Raw genomic sequence first — 20,448 nt, 5'->3', positions numbered from 1 at the left:
CTACGAAGATAGTGGAGCAATAAAGCAATGCACGCATCATAAATGCCATCCACGGGTCTATACGATTGATGAATTTCTTAACAACAAGGCTGCTTGGAAGCAGGCTTAGCTCTCATCTCTCACAAGATACTGAATTTAAAAGATTTAAAAGTAAACTGTAAAATGATGTTGAAAAAGAACAATCTTCTGAGTTTCTTGCCGGCTTGGGTGGAATCTGCCTTCCGAACCGGTGGTAGAGTCACTACAAATAGACTGACTTGACGTTTCAAAAGTTCTTATAAACTGGACCCACTTGAAATAAAAAAAGCCTCTCAATTTCCTTCTTTTTAAGATGCCATTACTATCAAGCTATTATCGGTCCATTACATGAGCCTCTTCTCAGAATGAGAAGGGTTTGGGCCGTTCACCACGCTGGCCTAGTGCGGACTAATAGACTTCACATACTTTCGAGATGTTATCTAGAGAAAGACGTAATATTAAAAATGCTAAAGTAAGTTTGATTGTTAGGTTTTTTGTTATCCTAATATTTTTTTTTCTCACTTTATTGCACAAAGAAACGGTTTACAAAAAGCGGACTTAATACGTACCGGAGCATCCTGCGGAGATGTTAACTTTACATAATCATTGTAATGTCAACATCTCTTGAATATGATCCGGTTTTGAAGCAAAACGTGCGTAGAGGCTAAATTGCCGAAGATCTGTTTGGTGTGGAGTATAAGGGTTGAAGAAATTATAAATTTAAACCGCGAAAAACACGATACAGATTCTCCTGCTTTTCGCGGAGGATAGCAAATTAAGCTTAATTTTCATAATATATCATGGAATTCCGCAAAGTAACGCCTGCTTCTAAAGTTCTATCCAACATTTTCTAACATCCAACTTGCGGATATGCCTGAAAACGAGTGAAACTTGTAACTTGAAAAATAAGTAACTGATCGACTTGATTTTCGGCATATAGTTAGGTAGAAAGGACAGAAAGTGATATTTTTATCCCAGTAAAACAAACGTTTCCAACGAGATTTGTAAAAAACCAAATAAACGTGGCCGAAGAAAGCGGCAAAAATCTAGTAATACTTTTATTCCGAAAAGTTGCATACCAAGGATCGGTCCCCCCGCTAGGTGCCCGAATTCCTAACCACTTTGTTGTCTATGTTTCTACAGTGTCATATTATGTTAAATTGAAGCATTAAAGCTACATAGACCCTTTGTGATGTGGTGCAGGAGGAGGATGCTGCGAATCCCGTGGACGGCACACAGGAACCAGCCCTTCAAATCAACAGTGAATAGGCATCGTCTAGCACTTTACCTTAGGCTGCATCATCACTTACCATCAGGTGTGATTGCAGCTAAGCGCTCTATAAACATAACAAAAGACCAGCCCATCGATATTGAGACAGCTCAAAATATTCGAAGGCTATCAACCTGTCTTCAGAGGATTCTCGAGTACTTCGGTCACATTGCCAGAAGAGAAGTGGAAGGAAAGAGACCTCGAGGACGTAGCAGCATAGTCCGAAAGGTTGTAACTTGAAGGGGCCACGACCCTCAGCAATTTGGAACACGGCGTAGAGAGAGAGAGATATATTATGTATAAAACTTATCCGACCTTAACCGACTTAAAAACATGATACCATAAATCCAATAGCGTCAATGTGGTTTTTAGTCACGGTAGAGGGGACCCAAAGCCATAATTTAATTTAATTATTAAAATATGGCTTTCGTAACTACTTTACTAAAGTAAACCTAACAGTGGTTATCATCTAATTTACATGAGTTAATTAATTTTTATTAATTACAATATTTTAATTTGTACAGACAAGTAAATAAGTCGGTAGGCTTCCGCGGACGAATCCTCTTACCAGATCATACTAGAGAAATATCAAAATTAAATAAAACCAAAATACATGACTGTATAACACTTTTGAAACGTCAAGTCAGTATGTTTGTAGGAACGAGTATTGAACATCTTCTCAGTAGGAATCATCTTGCCGGTAATAAATTAAAATTCGTCATACCTAAGAGGACCTCCGAATTGTAAGACCAAAGCGCTCCTCACATCTCCAGGGAGTTCTGCCTCTGCTCATAAGCTTATAAAGTCTTAATTTCATAATAACTATTGTTTTTCACTCATACCGTAGATAAGGGAAGAAGGAAAAATTCTTTAAAGTAGTAATATGAACTTTGAGAAATCAAATCTTTAAAAGGATTGACATATGACTGCAAACTATGATTCTGTATATTTATTTCAATACTTACATGGAGTTATAAATATTTTTTATAAATATTATGATTTGTTTATTTTTTTTAAAGTCAAAGTCAAAGTCAAAAATATCTTTATTCAAGTAGGCCCACAGGTGGCACTTTTGATGCGTACATAAGAATTACACGGTAGTGAGATGATGGCGATAACCACATTCGTAAACTTAAAACTAAAGCTACGAGGGTTCCAAACGCGTCCCGGTCTAAGAAGAAGCCCACAACAAACTTAGCCGGGTGTTTTTTTTTTTTTTTTGTTATCGCCATCTCACAATGTCATTTTAAATTATTAGAAGAGCAACCTGGTTAGAGCAATAATTTACACCCAAGCTTTTTTATCGTTGACGTAGTCCTTTATACTATAATAGGACTTTTCTATAAGCTTACGTTTAATACAAACTTTGAACTTTTTAAGAGACATCTCCAAGATGTCAATTGGTAGTTTATTGTAAAATTGTATGCAATTTTATGTGAAAACTGTCATAAATTGTAATAATGTTAATTTCATTATTAAAATGTTTGCATACTACTGAATAAGTTGAGTTTGAAGAGGCACTAATAAATTCGGAAGAGAAAAAAAAAATGAATTCCAGCAAATAAAGATAATCCATTCTATTCTATTCTTTATTTTTTTTTTTTTTTTTGTTAACCTAGTTTTATATTTGTATGTGCAATAAAGACTTTTTCTTCTTCTTTTATATTATAGTCTCAACCCCACCACCACTGACTAAGTTGATTTTATAATACTAAATTATACTAAAGTATTAACCAACGTTTGCACCAGTGCAGTTTTATATTAAAAAATCTAAACACGGTAGAGTCGTTGAACTCTCGCACAGACAGTGAGGCGCCTCGCACCTGACATTTGACATTGACGCCCGATGATTGATCGATCAGTCGATGATTATCGATTTATCGATGTTGCCGCACAATAACCAGCTCCGGCTATTATATAAAAAAGCATCGTACAAACCTAAGAGCAAGTTTCTAGCCACTAGGGTTCCGTAGGTGCAATTTTTATGAACCTTTAGAAATCTTTACACGTTTAGATCTTTTGAACAACGCAATGGATTTTAATGTAGTTTTCATCTAGTGATTAAAGAGAATACTTAAGCACTTTTAGTTTCTTTTCCTCTATTAATTGATAGCAATTTGGTCTTTCTTCGTCCACGTTTTTTTAACAAATCCCGTGGGAAACGTTTGTTTTTGTGGTATTAAAGTAGCCATTACTCTCCGTAGCTTCAACTAACTCCATGCCAAAAAATAAATTTATTGGTTGCCTAGTTTAGGGCTTTAGGACAGACAAACAATCACACTTTTGCTGTTCTAATATTTATGAGGATTTAGGAAGTAGTCAAACTTCTGGGTTTATATGAACTGGTATTCGCCCAGTGGTGGAAATCCAACAATAATTAATTTAAATTATAATTTTGAACATTATTAAGGTTCGTTTATCAAAGATTATCCTACTTAATATTATACAAACATTAGTTTGTAAGGATGGATGGATGTATGGATGTGTGTTACTCTTTCAGTTTCTAAACCAATTTGACTGAAATTTGGAATGGCTTATACTCTGGATTAGCACATAGGCTGCCTTTTAACCCGAGAAAATTTACGATTACCGCAGGATTCCTTAAAAACCAAAAAACTGCGTACGAAGCCGCGGGCAAAATGTTCTCCTATAATCGCCGATTCCGCCAAGGCTACATTGTTTACAATTCATCTTATGTCACAACTGAAAAAGAGTTTATATATTTTTATTGATGTAGTGTATTTTTATGCATAATTAAAAAAACAAATAGCATTCTGAACTCCGTCTCTGTATAAACTATTAGTGTTGAGAGTTTCCTACTCCTCCGTCCGCGATTTGTTTGTAAAAAGGGCTACAAAGTTTTTGATACACGTATTAATATAAAGAAACTGTGTTTAAGGGTACCGTCCTTACGTTCCGATCCACGGAACCGTAATAACAGTACTAGTGGCTGCTACAAGCTTATCCGTACAAAGGTACGTTTTCGACTGTTGCACAATATTCTTTGCCCAATTAAGCTGTTTGCTTTTATTTTTAGATTGTTTTTATCTTTTTATTTTTGATAAACGACGCAGTAAATATCAGCTTTATAATTTCGACAGTTTAAACAGTCGTGGTACCAATAAAACGTCATCATATTCATCATCACGATTTTCTCCCTCATAGAAGAGTTATAGAGGTATAGAGATTACAGCCACAATGCCGCCCTATGGCACAGAGAAACTAAAACTGTGTCACTAAAATTAAAACTTCAGTATTAGCGAGTTAGGTTATATTACCCCAAGAAAACTTTTAAACCGAACCTTTGGAATAAATACAAAAATAAATTTAAATTTAAAGAATCCCGACTTTCAAAATAGTGTTCATTATTCCACTAGTTAAGCTCTATCATTCTAAAGCCATATTATATGTTGTCGTGGCTGCCACCTTACATAAAACATAGCTAAGAACATCATCAACCCATTAACGGCCCACTGCTGGGCACGGATCTCCTTCCACAATGAGAAGGGTTCAGACCGTAGTCTACTTCGCTGGCCCAGTGCGGATTGGTGGAGTCCACACGCCTTTGAGAACATTATTGAGAACTCTCAGGCGTGCAGGTTTCGTTCACCGTTAAAGGAAGTTATATTTAATTGTATAAATTAAAAAACGCACATAAGTTCGAAAAGTTAGAGTTGCGTGCAGGGGATCGAACTCGGTCCCTCCGGGAGTGAGGCCGAAGTTCTAACTAGGCTATCACCGCTTTCTTGCTAAGAACATTCCCGACTAATTCACTTTCCAAACTCAAAATCGGTATCTCTAGCCGAAAACCTGACCTACATTAAAAACAAAAGCGTTAATTAAATATTTAAGATAGTTCAGAATCCGAAGCAAGTTACGTAAGCTACCTGCCGCGGCCCACTTCGCGGCCCTGTTTCCTTACCCAATATCACGAGGAACGGGGTCATCGCACGTGCATTGTTTACTTTTTGTTCTCCGCCGATGATCTATCATCGTGATTGATCATTATATGACGTTTCGGAGTTTATTTAGTCACATAATGAGGCCGTAGTCAATGGTAAACTAGTCTTGTAGCTTTGGTTAGATTTTAAAATTTAAAAGCGCTGCTGACACCATTTAACAAATCATACTGGTCGTTAAACGAATGTCGCGAAGCAAAAACATTTTTTTTTATTATTATTTATTTACGGTCTGCTAACAAACCAATGGGGAAGGTGTACCACATGTAATCTCCCAATGTTAGGCACAGGTTATATAGCTGAGAGAGAATATGCTTTAACAACGCAAAGATAATAACAATTCTTGGCTTTAACAATTCTTGCTTCCTTAAGTAACTGTACACAAAATTCAAAGTTTAACATGAATATTGGAAATTACGTGGAATTTCTCCATATACAAGTGCTTGTTCATATTTTTCACACGGAAACCAGTATTAGACAACTCCAGTTCAGTGCGTTCTAAAAAATAATAGAAGTTTAGCCTCTTTGAAGCTTAAGAATTAAATAACGGATATAATATACCTTTCCGTTATTTAATTCTTAAGCCTAAAATAGGGCCATTATTTACGCCGCTATATTGATAAATCAGGAATATTAAGATACAAGTGTTGATAAAATATATTTTACTTGTTTAAATAATAATAGGAATTTAATATATTGTTTAATTATTCAATAATTTAGCTAATAGGTTATCATTCTAACCCTAAACTATCTACGGTCGATTGAATTTGGTCTAGATGCATTATCTACGAAACTAGGCGAAACACGGGTTAATTATGTCAAGGTCGTATGATGTCATATCATATATCTAGGAATCTATAAAATATGCTAAAGTTTGTCCGTAAGTTTGTTACTACTTTTGATATGTGTTTAAGTTTTATCTACTTTTACATATGCTGTGCACATATACAACGTTCAGTTAGGTACTTAAGAAAGGCAAAAAACCATCAAATTTTTTTACTAGCGGAAGTCGGCAACTTCGTCTGCGTAGAATTTTAGTTATCCCGTAAATTATGACATTTTCCCGCGGTGCCTATGCTCGCCACTGCAAAGCAAGTCTTCCCTGGGTCACTGTTTTAAGGATTACGTAAAGGAAAAAAATGTGGGTGTGAATTATTGCTCGAAATAGGTTGCTTCTTAAATATTTTCAAAAGACAATGTGAGATGGTGATAACAAAAAAAACACTCGGATAATTGATGTAGGCTTTTTAAATCAGGGTGCGTTTGGAACCCTCGTAGCTTTAGTTTTAAGTTTATGAAAGTAGTTATTGCCATCACTAATTAATACTAATATTTTGTATATTATTAATGCAAAGTTTCATTTATGTGCTTGAATAAATAAATATTTGACTTTGACATGGAATAATTAATATTTTTTCAGTAACTTGTTTGCATAGCACATTGCTGACGGCCGACTGGCGCAGTGGGCAGCGACCCTGCTTTCTGAGTCCAAGGCCGTGGGTTCGATTCCCACAACTGGAAAATGTTTGTGTGATGAGCATAAGTGTTTTTCAGTGTCTGGGTGTTTATATGTATTTTCTAAGTATTTATTTATATATAATTCCTAAAAATATTCATCAGTCATCTTAGTACCCATAACACAAGCTACGCTTACTTTGGGGCTAGTTGGCGATGTGTGTATTGTCGTAGTATATTTATTTATTTATTATTATTTATTGCTAAAAAACAACAAACTAAAAAAATAAATAATAGTTTGGTGTATTTCAAGCGTCCTATATCAAGTGTAAACGGCGCGGTGCGGCAGCGCTACCAATATCAAAAGCAGTAGTTTCATGCAGTAGAAAATATTTTAATAGTTACTCAATTTGATCTTACAATTAATGTTAAAGTTTCTTATCACTGCTTTTATCATTTAGAATCACTTAAAAGTTACCGTAGATCGGATAGACTAACGTACAGTGTAAACGGATATAACTTGAAAATACGTTTCCACGAACGTATTATGAATTCTCCATTTCACATTCCGGTTTTGGAATTTTTTAAAACTGTGTAACACGCCCTTTTTTATTATTATTAACAAAAGCCAAAATACTACTTTTCTTCAGGACTTCAGGCTGTTATATAGAAGAAGATGAAATACAATAAATAAATTACTTACAATTATTTCACAATTTTTCAAAACAGCTGTGACACTCCAAAAATGTCAATCGACCTCGCGCACTCAAACACTGTACACAATTGAAACAATAATGTTTTATCGGCGAGGTGTTCAGTAATGCTCTGTAACAGAACATCTGCACACAACGTGGAAGTTTAACAAATTACTGTGTGGAGTGGTAGCGCGGAGCGCAAACTAAAAGAAAACAATAGACATAATACCGCGGGAGAATGAAATACATCCGGATAAGCCGATTTCAGGCGCTATAGAGATGGTGTTTGACTATTTACCACGATGACATTACCAGGTCCTCGTTTTCTCAGTTAGACAAAGACTCATGAGGTGAGGGATCTCTTGAGGTGAGGGTTCTTTTTAGTTTTTCAATAAAGAAGCAATAATAAGTTTTTATATAAGCGGTAATAGCGCATTCGGTAGGAGCTTGACTTTACTTTCGGCGGGCCGAGTTCGAATTCCAGCACGCATCTCTAACTTTTCTAAGTTATGTGCGCTTTAAATAATTAAAACATCACTTGCTTCATCGATGAAAGAAAACATTGTGAGGAAACCTGCATGCCTGAGAGTTCAACATAATATTCTCAAAGGTGTGTGGAGTCCAACAATCCGCACTGGGCCAGCATGGTGGACTACGGCCTTAACCCCTTCTCATTGTGGGAGGAGACCCGTGCTCTGTAGTGGGCCGGTAACGGGTTGATGTGATGATTATGATGATGATAAAGAAGCTTGCCAGCGCTGAGTTTTTTTGGGAATTGCCCAATTACATGAGTAGGTGCTATTGCTTATAAAGCTACCGTTTTTCTAGTTTTGAAAGACTTGCGCTTGAAGACTTTTAACTTTTGCTAAAGAAAGACCAAAGACGAGATATATGTAAAGTCAGTTAGTAGGATAAGACATCTTGTTCCGAACCCACATAGCAAGAAGAAAAAGAAAAACTCTTGATGTACAAATGTCCTGCAGCTAACACAGAGCTTGATCTAAAAGGGTAGCTGACAACATAGGGATGATAACGTCTTGCAATAAGATGGAGAAGTTCTAGAGTTCATACTTCTATCATAATCCAAAATACCTGTCTTCTAACTCGTCAGTCAAGAGTTAGACAGCAACTGATACTGTACAGAGCTATCGTTAGGTGGCTGCAGTACTATATTCACCACTGAAGGTGTGTTGATAAGTACAGCTTGACTTTATCAAGTTTAACTTCGGTTTAAAGATATTTATTTCTCAAACATATAGTTCAATCCTCCGTAAAGAGGGATCAATATATTTTATATATATATTTAACAATATATTGTGTTATATGAAATATATTGTTTCCCTCTTTAGGGAGGTTTTTTTTGGAAAAAATCCATTGTTAGCGTGCACCTACGTTACCTATTCAAACCTTTGGGCAAAAGTAAATGCTTTTTACACCCATCGGTTTTCAGTAGGTCAGAGGTAGTGTAGAGGTAGAGTCGAAGTCAATTTTTTCGGCCGGAAACTGATTTTTGCTTATTGTTGATGTCAACGCTCCCGTCTATCAATATGAATAGTCCGTGTAAAGTAAAACACGAGACACGCAGGACTTTGCTCTGATTTCCTTGTAAGGTTTCGGTACAAGCCACCAAATATTAATAGTTTGGTAATTCTGTTAACAACCACACGCAATCCGATATGTTACGTCAAAACGTACGTAAATATACTTGTATTGGGTACCTACTACAAACTGTAGCACTGATCACGGATCACCGTCCACGTCTATTAAGGACTTGATGATATCTGGCATTGCTTTGCATTTTTCTCAAAAATCTGGTTTGTATAAAAATCTGACCAGAGTAAGTAATTTGTCAGTTTATTATTGGGTCAGAACTTTGAAATTAAAAGAGGATTTCAATATTTCTCCTTTGTAACGAGGAGTGGCGGTTACTGCACAAGAAAAACATTCCGAATGAGGGATCAATACTTGACCTTCTATACAATACATGTAAGTTTGAGCGAAGCAATGTTTCAGTTTTTAAAAATCTTATGAGAAGGGAGAAAGCAGAATGAGAATGTTCGCTTGTCTTTAGGACTAGCTATCTCAAAGCAATGTTTTATTAAATACTATTTAGCTGTGAATACGAAGATCATAAGCAAAAAAACAGATACACTTTTATTTATTATATTAGAATGGATTCAGAAAAGACCTCAGGAGAGTTTGACGCACAATTGTAAAACAGCACTCTCCACATAGAAGTCGCTTATTCGTGTTGTCTCATACAAACCGCAGTGATTTTATCAAAGAATTCCGTCGGAGTGTAAAATCAAATTAATATGGTCATATCGCGTATCATAACGAGGTTTGTTAGAACATAGGGAGCCGTTCATACCCCGGCTAGGAGCTTCGTGGGATATAGGATACTGACGCGGAAGCGCTCGGGTTTCACTCAGGGTTGCCAGATGCCCGGTGATCTGGGAAAGTTTAAAGAATAGTTGGTCTCACGGGTGGCTTCGGAGCTATTTACCCAAATACACAAAAACCGCCCAGCAATTTAGCCTTCCGGTTACAGATAGGTTTAATACAACTGTCGTACTTCCTTCCAGGATAGCCCGCGGCCATCTTACTGCATCATCACTTACCACTAGCTTATTGGGGAATAAAAAAATACAAAAAAGTACTTTTACTGCCCTGTTTCGATACCTTTTGGCGAAGACTTAAACATCGGTCCAGTTTCGAAATTAGTTGAAACAAACAGACAGCCAGACATACAAATATTTGCATTTAGTAACAAGCTAGTAAAGTTATAGTTATTTCGGCATTACAAACAGTCACTTTAATTTTATTTTATTATGATATTGTGTTACATGATAACGACTAAGATTCTGCAAGGTATCTTTGCATCGTTCGATCGTCCATACAGGACTGGAGTATATCGATAAAGCATTAGTAATCAAATATTTTTTTAAACTATTTATTAATTAAATAATAATTACTTGCGTATGTGTATAAAAACCTAATCAATTTAATAAAATACCTGGCTAATAGAATTGATAGTATTACAATAATAAACATATTACTGTAACACATATTTTAAACGATTTGAGTTCACTTTTAAAAGTTGAAAATTACTTGAATAATCTTTCTCTAGATAACGATAGCACCACTAAGTTAAATACACCATATTTTTGACGTGACAACGTCTTATAATTGATGGAGCCGGCTGCACGCACGAAAAAACATGACGTATGCGGTGTTACCTCGCTCTGAGGCGTTCCATTCAAGGCTTGAAGTGCAAGCGAGAGCGCAGAACGAGCGACAAAGAGGCACAGTCGGCCTCCGCGTTCGACATCTGCCTCTCTCCTACTTGAGTGAGCGATGCGTCCGCGTGGACAGCTTCTATACAATAATACTTTACATGTTTTCGGCAAATATGAAGTGCAGTGAAAAGTGAATGTGGTGTCAATTGTTTATAGCAACGATAATATCTATCAAAGAAATAAAATTAAAATTTTCTTTTGAAAAATGCAATCATTCCATCAGTATTTTCTTACGACGTTGTCGTAAGAAAGTCGGCTTACTGACGATAGTTGAACGCAACTATCGTCAGTAAGCCGACTTTACAGACAACCAATTTTTTTTATGCCAGATTTTGGGTTAGATTGTTGTCTAAAGAAAATAAAGAAAACTCATTATTATACCGCAAGAATTGCAAGGTTTTTTTACACAATTCTCTTAAGTAACAACAGGTACAAAAATAGAGCCTTTCCATTATTTCTCATTTCATTCTGCTATTTCACAATGCAGAAGAGGACAGCCTGGTAACCCTAGATAGACTTCAAAGCACTGCTCTAGCTGCCTGTGCTTAATTTACACCGTCGTGACGTACCGTGCCAGACTAACGCTGCAACTTAAGATCGTGACATTAACGGATTCGAATTCAGCATGCAACTTAGCAATGCATTTTTAACAAATTTTTGATGATTTCTAGGAGTCGGATGACGAGGGTTTCTATGATTAATAAAATCGAAAATTGTAATAATTATAGAAATTGATTAGTTTATTTTATTTTTAAAGTTTTTTTTTTAATGTAAATGTTCTTTATTCAAAATCAGACTAAGTTACAAGTAATAATAATTACAAAGTAAAATTAATATTAAATATAAGTCGTCTAACTGTTCACTTATGTACATGGTACCCAAAATGCTGGCGCTATTGCCCCTTTGAATTACTAGACTTAACCGTTGGGGTAAATAAGTTAGGTTTTAAGTATTTATTTTTTATTTAATCAGATAATTATTTATTTAATATTTTTATTTAATATTTTTATGTAGGTAGAAATTTTTATTGCCGCACCAACCCGTTCCTTCCAATAACTACTATCGCCAAAGGTTGTCTGGGAGAGATCGCTTTAGCGATAAGACCGCCTTTGCACACCTAAACTAGTTTTTTTTTTTTTTTTTTAATTTTTTCTGTAAATGTGTTTATTTGTATTTTGTTTTTGTGTGTGCAATAAAGAATTTATTATTATTATTATTATAATTTCACTTCGGGATTTCCTTGCTTTTTTGGGTTTTTTCTTTTAATTAATTTCAATGTGACTTGTTATTTAATGTGGAAAATTGTTAAAATGATTAACGACAAATTTTTGCACGTCAATTTGAGCGGGATATTTGACACTTATAATAATTAATTAACATATGTAAACATGTTGCATGAACCTTATTCAAGCAAAATTAAAATTGATTGATTGATTTATTATTTTTTATATTGTATAGCACTTGAACTGCATGTGAATATAAGTCTATATTTGTAATTATTAAAACTATAATAGTAAAACAAAAAGTAATTGCTACAAATATATATTTTTTTTAATTTATACTTAAAATGGTAATAAAAAATGGTTTTTCTATCGAGAAAACTTTACTGAATCGTAAAACTCGGAAAACCTATTATAGTCGTAAATATGGTAAACAATAACATATCTTTTTTTTCGCTGTGCTGTTACAACTTACCTTATTAATAGTTTATTTTAACCTTATTGTACATAATATGACACATTTAAGAAAATAATTTAGTTTCTTGATAGAACTTTTATAGGAGACTTTGCATAGACTACTATGTATCACTTATTTCAAGTAGACCTAATATAAACAATTCACTTTTTAAAGATGCTTATATTGCATGTTCATTAAGTAATTTAACGTCTCCTACCGCTACGTCTCTTAAAGTTATATCGAAAACCTAAATTGTAAAACGGCGTATTTCTCGCGACACCACAAATTCCAAACAGAATAGAATAGATGTCAAATAAGTGAAACAAACAGTGATACGCTACTATGTCGACACACATTTCACTCGCATGGGGTTTAAGTTGTCACTGTCGACGACGTAAACAATATCAATTCGAATACAACACTATTTACTTTAACCGGCCTATTTAAGAAACAATTACATACATTAAAGCATGTATTTTCGAAAACCTCACTGGCGCAGGATGGAGTTCTGATAAGAGTCAGGTCTTTTGTTCTTTACTTGATTGAACCAAGATTTTCTCTATTCTACTCTGGTGGGTGGATTCGGCAATGGTTAGTTACTACCCTACCGAGAAAATCGTGCCGCGAAGCGATTTACTGATTTTTAGGGGAGTGGGTTTAACATCATTGCCATATACCTCACAGGTTAGCCTCCTAACAGCTTATACCTCAGATAAGAACGCTTAGGTTAGGTTAGTAAAAAGGTTAAATAATGCCTGTCTTTCGGAATCCTACAAGACATGTCTGGAGAATGTGCTCATGAACTATTTCAGCTAGATCATACATCATACATCTTTAGATTTCGATAAGAAACTTTGAGTCCAAATCTTAGGTAATTATTAGTATCAGATATAAAGTACCAAATCTTGAGAACTTCAGACTTTCTCTCGGTGAGACGGAGTTCAATCCCGTGCACGTACCTCAAACATTTTGGAGTTAAGTGCGTTTTTAATTTAAGCAATTAAAATTTGACTTGCTTTAAAGTGGCAAAAAAAACATTGTGAGGAAACGTGCATGCCTAAGAGTTCTCCGTAATGTTCTCATAATTCTCAATTGGGTAGCGTGGACTAGGGTTTTTAGTGGGTGCAAGTCCCACATAACTACTCCGTTTCCCCCAACGGAGTGGTATGCGTCAGACATGGGCCTTGTAGTGGGTCGGTAAGGGATTAATGATGATGAAATACTTTTTTCGAATTTTGGATGGACACTTGCCGATAACCACCTGAGGGGTTGCTACGGCGTCACCAGGGGAGTGACGCGAGCGCGAAAACTTCGCCATAGGATGAAATAAAGGAGCTAAAAGCTGAATTTGGGACTCCGAAACTGGTCACAAGTCCAATAACTAGCTAGCATGGGCCGTCCAATAACTGGCATCGGAAAACTCCGTGCGAAAAACGGCTAACTAAAGAAGAATAAAGAAAAATAGAACTGCCATGATTTCATGCCGCTATATACCGCAATAGACCACACCACCCACAATTTGGAATAGATTTATATAATTTTGGCAAATCATCTGATACATCTAAGCTTTCAAACAACTGCAGTACAAAATAGCGAAGCTAATGGTGGGTTATAATTCATAATGTACCCACCCCGAGCATGCAGGCTTGTCATCCAAAAGAGGGGCAAACTGAACTCTAAACCAACGCAATAGATGCCAAATTCGGTGACAGCTGGCAACACTATGCGATCGTATTGTTATGGGTCAAAGCGGCAGTTAATAGCAAATACAATGACAAATTAACAGTTGGAAGGCGAACAAGCCATTGATAACGGCAGTATTAATCTGAAATCTAGGTTTAGACTGTAAGCATAATGCGAGCCGAGGAATTCATCAAGAAGGAATTCATAATCGCAGAGGCGTGGACTTCAATCCAGCGCAATAAACTCTTAATATTGCATTCAAAACATGCTTTTAATGACTTTTTATAGCACTTTTCATAATTCGGCAGCAAAACGGTAGCCTAGAAATATATAATATACATATTCTATAAAGCGGTTATACCCCAGTAGGTAGGATTTCGACTTTAGTTTCGGGGACCGAGTTCGACTCCCAGCACGCACCCCTAACTTTTCTAAGTCATGTGTGTTTTAAGCAATTAAAATACCACTTGCTTAGCGGTGAAGGAACACATCGTCTGAAAGGGGAGTGGAGTCCACCAATCCGCACTGGGCCAGCGTGGTGGACTACGGCCTTAACTCTTTCTCATTGTGAAAGGGGACCCGTGCGTCTGGGTCGGTAATGTGTTGGATATGATGATGATAATTCTTTGAAAACCCTAAAGGTGTTTAAGAAACTCTTTATTCTATTTGTTCAAAGGGGGTTAAACCGGTGAGACACATTTTCAAGTAACAACTATCAATGTTCTATGGATGTTTATGTATATTGATGTTTTACAGTTTTTGAAAGCAAAACCCCTAAAGTCGAGCTACCTATCACCGCTACAAAGAACTAAATCATATAAATATTAATATTTCAAAGAATATATGTTCAAAATTTTTTAATTCTAAGTTCGGAGCTTGTCTGTCTGTCAATTAGGACAAAACCTTATATATATATATAAATATATATATATATATATATATATATATGCTAAGCCTTAAATGAGGGGTTTGCTGCTGTCCGCTGAGGAGTTCTGTCCTCTATTTCCAACCACATTCATCAGATCTACACACAGTTTATAGTATAGTACAAAAATAATGATTTAAATATATATATATACAGATAATAATGGGCTATAAAAGTAATTAGCTGAGCTTTGCGAGCTTTGACACTTCCAAGCGGTGATTCACGATGATAACTAGCTCAGCAACTAATGCAGGAAGTAGATATACGAGTACGTTTACGACTATATTATAATATAGTTAAAAAAAATACTACATAATAATTTATTACTTGGAACAATGGATTGTTTAGTTGGATGAATTTGAACTTCATTAATTTTTCCACGTCTCCCTACAACTCACTTGGTATTCTGACCTCTGTGGGGCAGCGGTTCGAGCTGTTTTATTTGTGGAGCAGCATGGATTCAAATTCAAATTCAAAAATTCTTTATTAATGTAGGCCTATCGCAGGCACTTACGAAGCGTTCATACATAATTGTATGGGGATGGTGATAACATTGTCGCAAACTTAAACCTAAAGCTACGAGGGTTCGAAACGTGCCCTGGTCTAAAATAAGCCCACAACTAACTTAGCCGGGCAATTTTTTTGTTATCACCATCTCACAGTGAATTAGTGTTAAGCTATGAAGTTAAAGCAATTCACACCCAAGCTTTTTAATCGTTTAAGTAATACTCAACATTATCATAGGATTTTTCTGTTATTTTCCTGGCAAGAGATATTTGGTTTATTTCAGATTTTTTTTTGAGTCTCGTGGGAAGTTTCAGCCTAGATACCAAAAAAGACATGCCGCCACGCGATTAAGCGTTCCAATACGATACCGTGTAGACACTATAGGGGTTGTATTCAAGGTGTAACTCTCATCGGAGTGAAAAGAAATACGAATATATTAGTTACTTTATCAGTTTTTTGGTTAATTCGGTACATATTTGATACCACGTAATATCATCTGTTCCAAGTTTTGGTAGTGCAAGATCGCCTCTGAAACACATTGGGGCCCGAATGTCCATCGGTCCCACGCACTACTTGCTCCGCCAATTGTAACTAGATTCAAAACTCCTTCAGCTATGTCGGTTACTTTATAACAGATTTCACAAATTTTAAATCTGTCTGTTTTAAGTGACTTTACCACCGGATCGGAAGGCAGACTCTACCAAGAAAAAGCCGGCCTGATACTTAGTAGTTGCTCTTTTCTAACAAATGGCAATTTAACATTCTTATCTTGTGAGGGACGAACGCGAGCTGGATGCATCCAAACAAGCTTGTCATTAAGAAATTTGACACATTGTTTAAACTTATGTCGGTCCAAAATAACCTCAGGAATTAAATATTAATTAGTATGAAAGCATAATAATAATACATGCTGCAAAACGGTGATAGAGTCGAAGTCCTACCCACTGGGGGTAGGACTTCGACTCCACTTTCAGGGGGGCCGAGTTCGAATCTCAGCACGCACCTGTAGCTTTTATAAGTTATGTGCGTTTTTAAGGAATTGAAATATCACTTGCTTCGACGGTGAAAGAAAACATCGTGAGAAAACCTGCATGCCTGAGAGTACTCCATAACGTTCTCAAAGTTGTCTGAAGTCCATCGATACGCACTGGGCCGGCGTGGTGGACTACGGCCTAAACCCCTTCTCATTGTGGGTGGAGATCCGTACCCTGAAACGGGCCGTTAATGGGTTGATATGATGATGGCTAAGTTTGTTGTGGGCTCTTCTTAAACCGGGGCGCGTTTGGAACTCCTAGCTTTAGTTTTAAGTTAACGAAATCAGTTATAAACATCACTAACATTAGTGTAACATGTTAAATGTATGAACGCTTCATAAGTGCCTGTGATAAGGTCTACATTACTAAAAAAAATTTGAATTTTTGAATTGATGATGATGAATATACTCAATCCCACAAATGACTTCAGTACCTTTCGCAAATGAAATGCAGATTTCACTAATTAGCTCCTTCTTTTATTTTATCACATAGAGATACTCTTTGGGTAGCCCACTACCATTTCAGAATTCGTTATTAACACCAGGACTTCAGGAAAGATTGGAGGGCATATTAGTAATGGAATAAAATAAAAAGTATTTAATCCAGCCAAGGGTAACAAAAGATTCCTACATAATTGATGTAACTAGTCGCACTGAACTAGCGGACGCGATACAGCGAGCGATTGCGCAAATCACGAGCCTGATGGAGTTCCTATGCCGACACCTACTCCCACTGATAACCAGAGTAACCCTGGCCCTATTAGCCGAGGATGTGGCCCGCTAATTGTTCATCGTGATAGCTAAAATTACGTTTTATCGCCATCAGTCTTATACCACCCTTACCGCCTTAGCTCCTACGTGCAGTGCGAGGACATGTTCTTCAGTTCGGGCTTCTGATCAGGTAGCATAGTTTACCTTAGATGTAGGAAAGCGAGATAAATCCCGTCTTAGGTACCAGTACAAAAAATATTTCACTGACCGGTAAAATGACGCGTATAAATTTATTAAGGTTTATTAAAAATTAATAACTGCATTACATAAAGAATTCTGCCCGCTACCATCTTGAACTGCATAATTTCTTAACAGGTAAGATTGCAGCGAAGGGCTAACTTGTAATGGAATTATAATATTAAAAAAAAAAACTATAATTCATTTATTGTTTCTTTTAGTTAGCGGCTTAGTTGCCTAAAGCAAGTAAATAAATATCAAACTGTATAGAGTACCCCGGACCGGAGAACATTATATCTATATAAAATAAATGAATGAGAAAATGCAATTGGCAATTGAGTTTGACTGCACACTGTCTCTGTCTCTGCACACTCTCACACACACACACACACATACGCAAGTCAAACTTCCACCCGTCGTGTTTAATGCGGGGGTTCTACCTATATTATTTGTTACCTATATTTGGCTCAACTATGCACTTGCATTGTGGAGATACACATAGGAACATATTTTCTGTCCCGGAAAAGCACTAAGAAATGTTTCCGGGGGATTTATAAAATTGCGTTCGCATTTGAATGCACGGCTTCCCAGCTTAACCGCTTAAAAATTGGCATAGAGTTAAATAGAGATATAAAGATTCTGGACACAGAAATAGGATACTTTTGATTCCGGGAAAACCAACCGTTTTTCGGAGGATAACACAAAAAACCAAAATAACACTGAACGAAGTATCGAGTAGGTAGTGTTTAGTGTCAGCAGTATTATTTGTTGTTTGATGGCCTCACGTAGCATTCAATAATTGGTCTCTACATTTCCCTCTACACTACACCGAAAACTTCATTTTCTTGCGATTTATTTGGATAATTTTAATATTACTTATTAAAAGTTTTTTAAGAACATTTTATATGCAGTAGTCTGTTCACACTATTCATATTACCTCATTTACTGTTGCTATTGGTAAAAGAGAGTATTTTCGGATTATGTAATACGAAGATACTTCCCATGTGCACGTGATATCAGTATGTCTGGATCTGTCCACGATAGTCAGTGCTATTTTATGATGAAAAACTTTATGATACAGAACAGCATCCGTCAGTCACAAACAGGGCTGCCAACCTTTTAGATAGAGTTATTTTAACAAATAGATTTAACAACTTTACATTGCGAAAACATCAAACGATATTATGCGAAATGACACAAACTATTGCATCTGAAAAGTTTTTTAATTTCTTTTAAAACGTAATATATAATTATCCAAAACAATCGCGAGCAAAAATAAAGTTTTTGGTAAACGGCTGTTATGCCGTTTCTAAAAAGGCAAAAGTTTAAAACTTCCACGAACTTTTTTTTTAGAACAGTAAACTATACCGCGTCGTCGGTTCATATGATTTTATTTAAGTAGACTGTATACGGTAAAGAAAAGTCTTGCGTAATTGGATTAACTGCAACTTACATTAATAGGATGTTAACATCTAATAAAGTTTTATGTATTCGACCAGGAATCTTATTCTCAATTGCATTTTAATTGTAACTGTGTATAAAATGCATTTTGCAAAGTTAATTTAAACCAGGAACGTGTTCTTTAAAATCTTTTGTTGAGAGTCGGTTAATTTATTTTAAAGTACAAAATCAGGGTCTTTGTATTTTACTCATTTGGAAAACCTAAAAAGTAACATTAACTTAAAATAAGTTAACCCTCGAATAAACTGGCAAGCTTGATATCTAGATTACCATTTTAAGTTGCACTGAGATATATGATTACTCAATATTTGTTAAAAGTAAACCTTATTTAAGTAGAATTTAGTATCTTAAGGTTCTGGTACTTTATTGGTATCGTAAAGTATCAACTTTGGCCAAAATAACGTACAATACTTCTTGTACAATGTGTGTAGCAACCCTATTTAAAATAACACTCACATCCGTCGTTGCAGTGCGTGTACGAACAGACTTTCCGAGATTTTTATAATAAAACGTACCAAAGCTTATTGGAAATCCCATTATATCAATTATAAGAAGGCTAGTAAATGAATTGTTTTAAAGATTTTTCAAGATATTGATAACAAAACCAAAAGCCAACTGGTCTCCTTCTTATGTTAGTGTGATTAGAACCCTCTTATCTTTTTATAAGTCAATGTAAATTGGAAATTATCGCACATTTCAACAACCTCGTAGATCTGATCTGAAAGTTCTACTATAAATCACGAGTTTCTGGGTTCGGTTTCAAAATAGGGCCTAATAATTAGGTATTGAGCTTTCTGTATAAAAATTTGTATTACGAGCTAATACTGATCTTTTTGTAACAGAAAACTCAATTACAGTTAGAAAATTGGTGGTGTGAAACCAAAAAGTGCGGTGTAACCTGTGCCTCCGAGAGCATGTCCCACAATGTTTTTATCACTAACATAATTATTATAACAAACGTTAAAGCCCACCAGCCCGGCTTAGAGCAGGTCGGCAGGTTGGTAGGTCTATGCTCTATAATCCCTCCCCATCAGAGAGGACAAGCTTAGCAGTGGGACGTTAATGGGAGAATGAAGTTTAATAGTAAATGAGACTGACCTAGCCTAACGTGCTCTCAGGCGCAAACATCTTATCAGGGCAGTATTGAAAATACCTGACAAAAAACCCCAATGTTTTGTTTATGGTCCAAACCGGGAATCGATCCCAGGAACTTCAAACTATTTAACTAACTAGGATTGAAGATTCTTTTTGTTTACACCACGGGAACAAAAGAACGGTTAGCTCTTTGTAATAGAAAACACCTCGAAATCGATCCAAATTTGACGAAGATATGATGCATTTGAAGAAAATATACCTCGTTGTTTTTTAAACTGGGAAATCAGAAATGTTTGATTTTTATGTAATGAAAAAATAAACGTAAAGGGTTGCTTTGAATTTCAGGACGTTAACTTTTAACTGTCGTTTTGAATGTAATTCCGTGTGTTTAACTCTAGATTCATTGATCTTAGGTATAAATAT

The 20,448-nt window shown here is 35.8% G+C and overlaps 1 protein-coding gene across 4 annotated transcripts in view; it reads right to left on the bottom strand.

The window, feature by feature from the left end:
* The window catches only part of LOC120632568 (fibrillin-2-like), an 88,778-nt gene that overhangs the window by 67,731 nt on the left and 599 nt on the right, over nt 1–20,448 (bottom strand). The window lies entirely within an intron of this gene.

The sequence above is a fragment of the Pararge aegeria genome, chromosome 20 (assembly GCF_905163445.1).
Source record: "Pararge aegeria chromosome 20, ilParAegt1.1, whole genome shotgun sequence".
In the NCBI taxonomy this organism is placed as follows: domain Eukaryota; kingdom Metazoa; phylum Arthropoda; class Insecta; order Lepidoptera; family Nymphalidae; genus Pararge; species Pararge aegeria.
Note: the sequence above shows the minus strand (reverse complement) of the source record. Positions and strands in the feature narration are given on the sequence as shown.